At 34.2% G+C, this 12,275-nt stretch overlaps 1 long non-coding RNA gene across 2 annotated transcripts in view; it reads left to right on the plus strand.

Moving 5' to 3' along the window:
- The window catches only part of LOC125280968 (uncharacterized), a 380,871-nt gene extending 369,761 nt beyond the window's left edge, over nucleotides 1-11,110 (plus strand). For both annotated transcript variants that reach the window (XR_008958485.1, XR_007187871.2), the window contains exon 3: nucleotides 9,749-11,110. This is a non-coding gene — a long non-coding RNA (uncharacterized LOC125280968). The remainder of the gene's footprint in view (nucleotides 1-9,748) is intronic.
- The last annotated feature ends 1,165 nt before the right edge of the window (nucleotides 11,111-12,275 follow it).

Here is a 12,275-nt window from a genome sequence, read left to right on the forward strand (position 1 = left end):
ATAAGAAATAGCTCAGATAATTGTAGGGGAAGGGAGAGAACACAGAATGAAAAGAAGTCAGAAAGGGAGACAAACCTTGAAAGACTCTTGACTCTGGGAAACAAACTGAGGGTTTAGGAAAGGGATGTAGGTAGGGGGATGGGGTAATTGGATGATGGGCATTAAGGAGGGCACATGATGTGATGAGCACTGGGTGTTATATGCAACTGATGAATTATTGAACTCTACATCTGAAACCAATGATGTACTATATGTTGGCTAATTGAATTTAAATTACAAAAAGAAAAAAAAAGAAAAAGCTTGCTAGAGACAATATCAGGGAAGTTACTGCCTGGGTTCTCTTCTAGGATTTTTATGGTTTCAGGTCTCATAGGTCTTTAATCCATTTTGAGGTGTGTATTTAAGTGTGGTGTTAGAAAGTGGTTCAGTTTTATTCTTTTTCATGTTGTTGTCTAGTTTTCCCAGCACCATTTATTGAAGAGACTGGCTTTTCCTCATTGTGTATCTTTTCCTCCTTTCTCATGGATTCATTAACCATATGAGCATAGGTTTATTTCTGGGTTCTATTCTGTTTTATTGATCTATGGGCCTTATGTATAGCAAAATCTTCCTTCTCAAGATTCCTTTGGTTATTCTGACTCTTTTGTGGTTCCCTATATATTTTAGTTTTATTTGTTCTAGTTTTGTGAAAAATTCTGTTGGTATTTTGATAGGGATTGCATTGACTCTGTAGATTTCTTTGAGTAGTATGGACATTTTAACAGTATTAATTGTTCCAGTCCATGAACATCGGGTATCTCCATTTGTTAGAAACACATTGTTTTTGAATGGTAGAATGCAATAAGATATCTGTTCTGAGCATTTCCACTATTTAGCAAGTGTGGTAGACCTTAAGCTTGTTTTCAATAGTTCAGCTGTGTCCTTCCAGTGACAAGGCTATATTAAACTTCTCCCAGTGGGGCCCCTGGGTGGTGTAGTCAGTTAAGCATCTGAGTCTTGGTTTTGGCTCAGGTCGTAATCTCAGGGTCTTGAGATCATGCCCTGCATTAGGCTCCATGCTCAGTGGGGAGTATGCTTGAGATTCTTTTTTCATATCCCTCTTACCCTCCCACTCATGCTCGCTCTCTCTCTCTCTCAAATAAACAAACAAACTTCCCCCAAGCTTGGAGTCAGATACAGCCATATAACTTTTTTTTTTCTTTCTTAAGAACATATGGAGCAGAAATGACATGTCTAACATTCAGGATGAAGCATTAAGCAACAGTGCATGCTTCCTCTTTTTTTTTTTTTTTTTAATATCTTCCCTTGACATGGTGACTAACATTATTACAGATGGTGGCTGTTCTTTCAATACGAACTGACAGAGTGATAGAATAAGCAAAGCACTTTGCTACCCCACATGTATGTGGAACATGCAGTAACATTAACATTTTTTGGTGTGCAGTTTTATGAGTTTATATAAATCTGTATAAATATCAGCACAGTTATTTTACAGAAAACTCCCATCATTTCCAAAGTTCCCCTCTTAATTTCATTTTGTAGTCAAACATTCTCCCCTACCCTAACCCCTGGAAGTCAGTATTTTCTCTGTTTCTGAAGTTTGTCTTTTCTAGAACATCATATAAAATGGAACCATATGGTATATAACATTTGGAGACTGGCTTTATTCATTCAACATGTCTTTCAGATTCACCCATGTGTTACATGTTACTGGCAACACATTACTTTTCATTGTGGAGTAGGTCTTCCATTGTATGAATGTACCAGTTTATCTATTAATTTAATGAAGGACATTTTGATAGCTTCCAGGGTTTTTTTCTGATTTTGAATAAAGATGGTATTAGCCTTGTTTATAGGCTCTTGTTTGAAGAGAATTTTCATTTCACTCCTGTATTCAGGAGTGGGATTGCTGGGTCATACGGTAAGTGCATGTGTAATTTTATAACAAATCCTCAATCTTTCCTAAAGCAGTTGTACAATTTTACATTCCCACTAGCAACAGTATAAGAGTTGCAGTTGCTCTCTATCATCAACAGCAGTTAATATTGTCAGATTTTATGAATTTAGCTATTCTAAATGATGTATAGTGGTATCTCATTATAGTTTCAAATTGCATCATCCTAATGTCTGTTAAGGTTGAGCATCTTTTCATGTACTTATTTTCCATCTGTACATTTTTTTTTGTCAAATAACTCCTCAAGTCTTTTGCCCATTCTTTTTTTTTTTTTTTTTTTTTTTGAGAGAGAGAGGGAGAGAGAGGACACACATGGTCGGGAGGGGCAGAAGGAAAGGGAGAGAGAGAAACCCAAGAAGGCTCCATACCCAGTGCGGAGTCTGACGTGGGGCTCGATCTCATGCCCCTGAGATCATGACCTGAGCCAAAATCAAGAGTTGGGTGCCTAACTGACTGAGCCACTCAGGTGTCCTTCTTTTGCCCATTTTTAAATTGAGTTGTTTACTTTCTTATCATTGGATTTTGAGACTTTTTTTTTTTTTTACATATTCTGGATATATCTTTTATTAGATATGTGATTACAAATATTTTCTCATTGTATCTTGTCTTTTCATTCTCTTTATATTGTCTTTCATTGAACAGAGGTTTTAATTTTAAGGAAGTCTAATTTATTAATATTTTTCTTTTTTTTTTTTTTTCTTTTTTTTTTAAAGATTTTATTTATTTATTTGACAGAGATAGAGACAGCCAGCGAGAGAGGGAACACAAGCAGGGGGAGTGGGAGAGGAAGAAGCAGGCTCATAGCGGAGGAGCCTGATGTGGGGCTCGATCCCATAACGCTGGGATCACGCCCTGAGCCGAAGGCAGACGCTTAACCGCTGTGCCACCCAGGCGCCCCTATTAATATTTTTCTTTTAAAGAACTTTCATTGCTGTATCTAGGAATTATTTGCCTAACCCAAGGTTATAAAGATTTTTCCCTAGGTTTTCTTCTGAATAGTCATGGTTTTATGTTTTAAATTTATATATATGATTTTTTCTTTTTTTTCTTTTTGTGTAAGGTGTGAAGTGTAGGTATAGGCTTATTTTTTTTAAATTTGAATGTACAATTTTTCCAGTACTATCTGATGAAAGGAAACATGTTTTCTGCATTGCCTTTGCACCACTGTCAAAAGTCAGTTGACCATATTTGCATATATCTATCTGCTTATGGACTATGTATTCTGTAACATTGTGTTTATGATTTTTCTAAGACCAGACTATTTTGATCATTATTAGCTTGTAGCAAGTATTAAAATTGGTTATTTTATATCCTCCAACTTTGTTCTTCTTTCTTCAAACTGCTTTCATTTCTCTAGTTTCTTTAACTTAAAATATAAATTTAGCAGCAGCCTGTTGATACCTTCAATAAAGCTTTCTGGAAATTGATCTGAATTGCATTAAATCTGCATGTCAATTTGTGATAAATGGTTGCTGAAACTGCCATCTTCCAATAAGCGATCTCCATTTATTTAGGTCCATTTTGGTATCTTTCATTAGCATCATATAGTTTTACAAAAATTGTGAATAAGAAAATTTTATTTCTTCCTTTCTTCTTGGCTAGAGCTTTCTTTTTCTTACAAGAAATTCCATTATAATATTGAATGAGATAGTTGAGAGTAGACATTCTTCCCTTTTCCCCAATTTTAGGGGAAAAACATTTAGTCTTTCATCGTTAAGTACATTTGCTATAGTGTTTGTTTGTTTGATGTAGATGCCCTTTATTAGATTTCTTGCTGGTTTTTATCATGAGTGAATGTTGTATCTTATGGAAAACTTTTAGGATCCACTGATAAGAAAATATAGTATTTCCTCTTTAGTTTGCTAATACTATGGAATATGGAATAATATGATGGACTGGATTTTGAATGAACCAGCTTTGTATTTCTGGAATAAACCCACCATTGTCTTTTTTTTTTTTTTAATTGTGGTTAAAACACTTAACATGGGATCTATCCTCCTAACAATTTTTTTCTTCGAGTTTTTATTTAAATTCCAGTTAACATATAGTGTAATATTACCTCCTAACAAGATTTTAAGTGTACAATAATGGTAACTATAGGCATTGTATTGTACCACAGATCTCCAGAACTTATTCATTTTGCATAACTGAAACTTTATACTTTTTTAAAAGGATTTTATTTATTTATTTGACAGAGAGAGACAGCGAGTGAAGGAATACAAGCAGGGGGAGTGGGAAAGGGAGAAGCAGGCTTCCCGCTGAGCAGATAGTCCAACACAGGGCTCGATCCCAGGACACGGGATCATGACCTGAGCTGAAGGCAGATGCTTAATGACTGATCCACCTAGGCACCCCACTTTATTCCTTTGATATACAATTCCTCATTTATTCCTTCTCTCATCCTGACCCCTGGAAACTACAATTCTATTATGTGCTTCTTGAGTTTGACTACTGCAGGTATCTCAGATAAGTGGAATCATGCAGTGTTTGTCCTTCTTTAACTGACTTTGCGTAATGTCCTCCAAGTTCATCCATGTTGTTTCATATAGCAGTATATCCTTTTTAATTAAGGTTGAATAATATTTTTTGTGTTTATATACCACATTTTCTTTATCCATTCATCTGTCAATGGATGTTTAGGTTGTTTCCTTATCTTGGCAATAGTAAATATTGCAGCATGTGAGTGCAGACTGTTTCTTTGAGATCCTGATTTCAGTTATTTTGGATTTATACCCAGAAGTAGGGTTGGTATATCATATGGTAGTTTTATTTATTTATTTATTTATTTATTTATTTATTTATTTATTTTAGTTTTCTGAGGAACCTCTATGCTGTTTTTCATAGAAGGTGCATCATTTTATATTTCCTGGCATAAAGACAGATATATAGACAAAAGGAATAAAATAAAGAACTCAGAAATAAACCACACATACATGGTCAACAGATCTTTGACAAAGGAGCCAAGAATACATAATGGGGAAAGGATATGGTGTTGGGAAAACTGGATATCCACACGCGATAAAATGAATTTAGACACTTATCATGCACCATACACAAAAATTAACTGAAAAATGGATCAAAAACTTAAGTGTTAGAACTAAAACTGTAAGACTCCTAAAAGAAAACGTAGGGGAAAACATTCTTGATATTGGTCTTGTCAAGGATCTCTTGGATATGATAAAGTAACTAAAGCAAAAGTAGTAAGTGGTACTGCATCAAACTAAAAATCTTCTGCACAACAAAGGAAATAATCAACAAAGCAAAAAGGCAACCTATGGAATAGGAGAAAATATTAGTAAATGCTTTATCTGGTAAAGAGTTAAAATACAGAGTGTATAAGGAATTCCTACAACTCTTTAGCAAAAAAAAAAAAAAAAAAAAAGTAAACCAGTTTAAAAAAATGGGTGAAACTGAATGGACATTTCTCTAAAGAAGACATACCAAAGGCCAACCGATATATGAAAGAGTACTTAATATCACTAATGATTGGGGAAATGCAAATCAAAACCACTCACTTTTGATTTAGTCTTTTTATATATTGCTGGATTTTATTTGAAAATTTTTTGTTGAGTATATTTGAATCTATGTTCAAAAAGGATATTGGTCATTTCTTGTTCTGCCTGCATCAGGTTTTAGAATGAAGTTGGTGTTCTCTGTTCTATTTTCTCTAAACAAATATTGGTGTTATTTCTTCTTTTAACAATTGATAAAATTTGCCAGTCAAAATATCTGGGTCTTAAATTTTATTTTTGGAAGGTTTTTAAGTACGGATTCAAATTTTAAAATGTTTATAGGAATATTAAGCTTATCTGTTACTTTTTGGTTGAATTTTATTATACAAAAATATCTTGCTCTCAAGAAAATGACATTTTATTGGAGAAATAGCTAGAGGATATAGGCCCTTAAACAACAGTTTGATATAGGCTAAGAGAAGCATTGTCTGGTGAGCAGTGGCATCATGAGCCTAGATATGCTCCACTATATAGCCAGACTCCAAAGACAATCATTTAGGATATTGAACAGATTCTATTCTATAGTAGGAAAGAACCAGAAGAAACAACTGGAAAAGTTGTCAGGGTCTTAAAAATACGGTCTGTGGTTCAGAAAATACCTTTGCTCATAGTAAGAATTCAGTGTATAGTGAGGTATTTGATATAAAAATCACACTCAGAGATTAAATCAACATGGGAGGGAAGAAAGAGTAGCAACTGGGAACATATTTCATGCCTACAAGTTGCAGTAGGCACACTGGAAATTGAACCATGTTAGAAAAAAGATCCAGATCTTTCAAATCTGAATGAAGTTCCTAACGTACTTCTTTCTCTGACAAAGTTTTCTATTACAGCTAAGGTGGGGCTGAACTTATTGACACACCTTCCAGGATTATAGCTTGGCAGGGTGAGGGAAGCAGCTATGAAATTAGGGATAGACAAAATATTGTTTTCATAATTAATTTAAAAAATGAATAAAATTTTATATCAAGGAAGTCCGTTAACTAGGGGATTTTTTAATAAAGAAAATTTAAAATCAATTGATATTGCAGCAATAAAAATCACTATTATAATTAAAACACTATTAGCTTAAATGAACTGAAATATTATGAAAGTCCAAAGATTTTGCCAAACTACATTTCTGTAGACCAGTGGGAGGCCTTGGTATTGAAATAAGACAGGATTTATGAGGGATATATCCACTGAGAACACTTAACATGCTGATCTATGATAGCATAATAAATCCAGCAATTTGGAAAAGTCCCAGGTAGAGACCAAAGTAAGCAGTAATCTTAAGATACAACAAAGGTTAAAAACTGTAGAGTGAACATCAGGAATACAACTGAACAATAAGTAGATGGAGTGGGTTTGGAAAAGCTGATAAATGTTTATCCTGAAGTGATGTATACAGGTTAGAAGACAGAAGTAATGCAAAACACAGTTGTTCATAGACAGCCCTTAAAGTCATCACAATGGATAATTCAGGTTTGTTGTAGTATTATGAAACAATAAAAACAATAGGACATTTGGAAGCCCTTAAATCTTAGATGAAGGAAGGTTGTGACAAAGACTTTCCTTACCCAAATCTTAAACAGGCTCCCAAGTGCCCTCTTTTTGACTGGCCTCATCCTAAGGCCTTGTCTTCAGTCTGTTGAGCCCCAGTTTAGCAAGAATCCTGCTAAGTCTGTTTAGCAAGAATATCCATACTCATGATGTCTTCTTTTAGTAATTTTCCATCTACTGAGTGCTCCTCATTTTGCTTGTTGACTATAAATTACCTGCTGTCTTTGCTGTACTAAGAATTGAGCCCCATCTCTCTCCCCTATTGTGATCATCTTTGCACCTATTGAAATAGTCCTGATTCAGATTTTCCTTACAATTTTAACAGTGTCAGAATAATTTTTTCTTTAACAGTTGTGACTTTGGTCCAATTTTCTGACTCTTGCATTAAATGTGCTCAAAAATGGTCTAATGGAAGAAAAAAAAATCATGTAATTCTTTTCATAGTCTGATCTCTAGCATTTTGCTAAATGCTAGGATAAGCCCTACATAGAAAAAACAGTAGATTTGATAGAATTATAAATTGTTAAGCCTGAGTTATGAAAATGAGAACAGTCTGTATAAACTTGTAGTTACTCACACAAATTTTCCAACATCAATAATGATCATTTACAAGGATGACAGAACCAATAGTCTACTTACGTAGGAAGAAAAGGCCTCTTTCACTAATCATAAAGTCTTAAGCTTTGTTTTAATATTTTGTCATGGCTCTTTTTCCTAGAGTAAGCATTTCCCATTTTCCCTTTATTATTGGGCTCTGCATCCAGAACATTCATTACAGGCTTTATATACACAATGTTGAATCAAATAGTATGGTTCCTTCCCTTTTATAGCAATTTAAAAGAAGCTTTTGAATTTGATTTCTCCAATACTAGGAAAGAGCTACGGGTATGGTTGAAAGAAAATCATGTTAATCTGGAAGCCAGATTAAGAATGTGTATTTAAGAGGAGGGAATGATCAGTATTTTCAAATCCTACTGATAGGTTTCATAATGGTAGAACAGTTTATTCTTTAGATTTTACAAAGTGAGATCATAATAGTCTTTCTTTTTTTAATTTTTTAAAAGGATTTTATTTATTTGAAAGAGAGAGAGAGAGCACAAGTGGGCTGAAGGGCAGAGAGAGAAGCAGACTCCCTGATGAGCAGGGAGCCCAGCCCGATGTAGGGCTCCATCCCAGAACTCCGGGATCATGACCTGCGCCGAAGGCAGACACTTAACCTATTGAGCCACTCAGGTGTCCTGAGATCATAATAGTCTTGATGAGATCAATTTTGGTAGTGTGGTGAGTGAGAAAGCTTAATTGGAGTAGGTTTATGAGAAATGAAAGGGAAGAACTGGAAAAGTCAATATGGACAAATTGAGGAATTTTTCTGTGGAGGTAAACACAGATATGGGGCAGTAGCTGGTGGGCACAAAGTGGAGAATGGAGTCAAGAGATAATTTATCTATTTGTGGTGTGTTTGTTTTAAGAGGAAAAACACCAGCAGGTTTGTAAGGTGATGGAACTAATACAGTAAAGTGCAAAAAATAGTCATTTAGGATAAACCAGGGAGAATTGCTGGAGTAAGATCTTGAATACATGAGACAATATATGGTCTACTGTATAATATATATATATATATTATATACCAATATAATATATTAACAATATAATAAACACATGCTTATGCCATTTAAGATAATTGGAGGAAAAGCAGAGGAACTGGGTGGACATTTTGAGAAATGGATGGATAGGGGACAATGTGAGGATATTATCTGAGGATATTCTCAGTCAGTGACCAAAAGCTAAATTAGAATGAGTTTGGAGCTTTGGATATTACATACAAATCAAGGCTAGAGGACATAGGTGCTCCAAAGGCTAAAAAAGACTTGCTTTCTCTCTTCCCACCGTTTCTCCTAAACCCCCCCAATCCAGATGTGATAAAAACACAACAAACAGAAAGCTTGAATCTCTTCCTCTCTATCTCTCTTTGTCTGTCTCTGTTTCTCCCTTTTTTATCTGCCCCGGTCACAATGAAGAAGTAATAACAAAGCATCAGATTTACCACATTTAGGATTTGTGCTGGAATACCACCATCTAAACAAAGGGCAGTAAGTTATTCCTCCTCAAGGGAGTGAAGAGAAAAGGTGAGGCAAAGAGATCTGGGTCTTTATGCCTACTAAAAGAGAGAAATATGGAAGAACAATGGGCAAAGTCCAGAAAAGCAGATCTATAATGAACATCTAGTAAAATATCCTTGGAAAAAAAGATTTGGACTCACAAGAGTTATCTAAGTTGCCTATTTTTACTGTTATCTTTTAGATACCAGCCTACCTATTTACCGATACCACTCCTAGATTATGAAGTCATATAATCAGCTAAAAGGAATATGTGTTTTTTAAAACGTGAAAGACCAGCTTGTCTCTCCCTGTACAGCTTTCCTACCTCCTGCACGATGGCTTTTTTTAATGAAAACAAATTAATTTTTAAATTAAGGAATTAAAAAAATTAATGTGAGCTTCCAGTATACAAAAATACTTTCTCTTTACCAGAATGTTTTGTATTTTTTTCCTCAAACAGACATCAATTTGAAAGAATGTTAACTTTTATAGATAAAATTGATTTACATTCATAACCACACTCATGAAATGGCAGATTGTTTGAAAACAAATAAGTAAAACACTGATAGCAACTATATTTGAAGGCTTATTGAAAAGCAGATGTTTGTTAAAATACAGTAAACTCTATTATCTGTTCTCAGGAGTGCAAAGGTGTCTTCTGTGCTTACTCCAGTTTCTTCTCTGGTGGGTGACTACATTTCAGATCAAGATGAATGTGCCTAGTTCTCCAAATCTGAGCCATCATTCCAGTTCTTCTGTATTGTCTCCAGAGGGAGTCAGAATAATGCTCTCCTCAAAGATGTCCACACCGAATCCTTGCAACCTATAAATATGTTACCTTACATGGCAAAAGGTACTTTGAAGATGTAATTAAGTTTACTGACCTTGAGATGAAGAGACTATTCTGGATTATCTTTGTGGACCCAATTTAATCATATGAGTTGTTAAAAATAGAGGACCTTTGCACCAAAACCAGTAAAATACTTAGGAATAACCTAACCAAAGAAGTAAAAGATCTGTGCTCTGAAACCTATAGAACACTTATGAAAGTAACTGAAGAGGACACAAAGAAATGAAAAAGCATTCCATGCCCATGGAATGAAAGAACAATGTTAAAATGTCTATAATACCCAAAGCAATCTACACATGTAATGCAATCCCTATAAAAATATGCTGTGAGACCAGCATGTCTCACAGAGCTAGAACAAAGAATCCTAAATTTGCATGGAAACATAAAAGACCCCACCCACATAGCCAAAGCAATCCTGAAAAAGAAAAGAAAAGCTGGAGGCATCACGAGTCCAGGTTTCAAGCTACATTACAAAGCTGTAGTGATCAAGACAGTATGTTACTGGCACAAAAACAGACACATAGATCAGTGGAACAGAATAGAGAACCCAGAAATGGATCCACAACTACTGGTCAACTAATCTTTAACAAAGCAGGAAAGAATACCCAATGGAAAAAAAGACAATCTCTTCAATAAGTGCTGTTTGGAAAACTAGACACCCACGTGCAAAAGAATGAAACCAAACAACTTTCTTACACCATACACAAAAATAAATTCAAAATGGATGAAGGACTTCAATGTGAGACAGGAAACCATCAAAACCCTATGGGAGAACACAGGCAGAAACCTCATTGACCTCAGCTGTAGGAACTTCTTACTTGACACATTGCCAGAGGCAAGGGAAACAAAAGCAAAAAACTGCTGGGACTTCATAAAGATTAAAATCTTCTGCACAGGGAAGGAAACAATCAACAAAACCAAAAGGCAGCCTTCAGAAGGGGTGAAGATATTTGCAAATAACATATCTGATAAAGGATTAGTATCCAAAATCTATGAAGAACTTATCAAACTCAACACCCAAAAAAACAAATAATCCAGTTAAGAAATGGGCAGAAGACATGATTAGACATTTTCCCAAAGAAGACGTACAGATGACTAACAGACACATGAAAAGATGTTCAACATCACTCATCACCAGGGAAATTCAAGCACTTCTAAGGTAAGGGTTATCTGTTAATCCTGGCATTTTTTTACAATAAAAACAAATGTTCTGTGTTAAAAAGAAACACCACATATAAATAGTCTGTGTTGATAAGAAGTTTTAATTTACATTGCAAAATATGCTTTTCCTCAGGATACCTTTAAAGAAGGGGTTCCCCTGAATCGTTTCAAATATGTTACTTAGATTACAATGTAGCTATGTGGACTTTTTTTGTATCTCACTGGTTATATAGATAAATATATACCAGTAAGTTTGTTTATATGAAAGTCTGCTTATGCTTGGAAATAGTTCTTATGCACTAACTTGGTATTCAAAGTGTTAAATAATGGAGGAGGGATAAAAGGAGTGAATGAATGAGTGAAAGATTTCTTAATTATGTTTTGTAACCATAACTTAAAAAAATATCTCCCTAACTTCTGACTCATCTTAGAAAGACCCAACAGATTGTATCTCACCAGCAAATCTCTTTTCCAAAATCTAGTATCAAACACAGGAATAGTGAATAAATAAGTTTTGTGCTAGTCACATCTCATTTATGTTTCCTTTGATTAAACTTAACTATATTTACTGAAGTATATCAATTTATTTCCTGTGTTTATTATTTTTAATGCTATAGTTATTAAATTATATAACATAAAGGCTATGAACATAAGGACATATCCATAAGTCCATTAGTATCTAGGTTAATGTTTACTATTACTTAAATATTTACTTGAATTACTTAAAATTTAAAATATAAGGCATTATAAAGGAACCACTGCTTAGTTAAATTGTATTTTAGAATATAAAATCTCTTTCCAGTAGGTCCCATCTTAGGCAGCATAACACACCAAAGAAATACAGACATCTAATGAAAAGCTGATATGTCAACAATACTTCTAGAATTTAACTTTATTTTCTTAAATTATTTTTTGTTCTTGTCTATAGGTACCATATGTACTACAGAGATGTTTATATGGTTGAAGTCATATTTGATCATAATATTTTATTATTTCATTTATAGTTAATGGTATTTAATAGATATCTGTCATTATATATGTATATAAATTGTTCTCATAGTTTCTGATAATTTCATATTAGCTACTGAGATAGCATAATTTATTGTTACCCGCTGCTGGTAATTTAGGTTGGTCAGGTATGAAAGTCAATATAAAAC

This window comes from Ursus arctos, unplaced genomic scaffold (genome assembly GCF_023065955.2).
Source record: "Ursus arctos isolate Adak ecotype North America unplaced genomic scaffold, UrsArc2.0 scaffold_9, whole genome shotgun sequence".
In the NCBI taxonomy this organism is placed as follows: Eukaryota; Metazoa; Chordata; class Mammalia; order Carnivora; family Ursidae; genus Ursus; species Ursus arctos.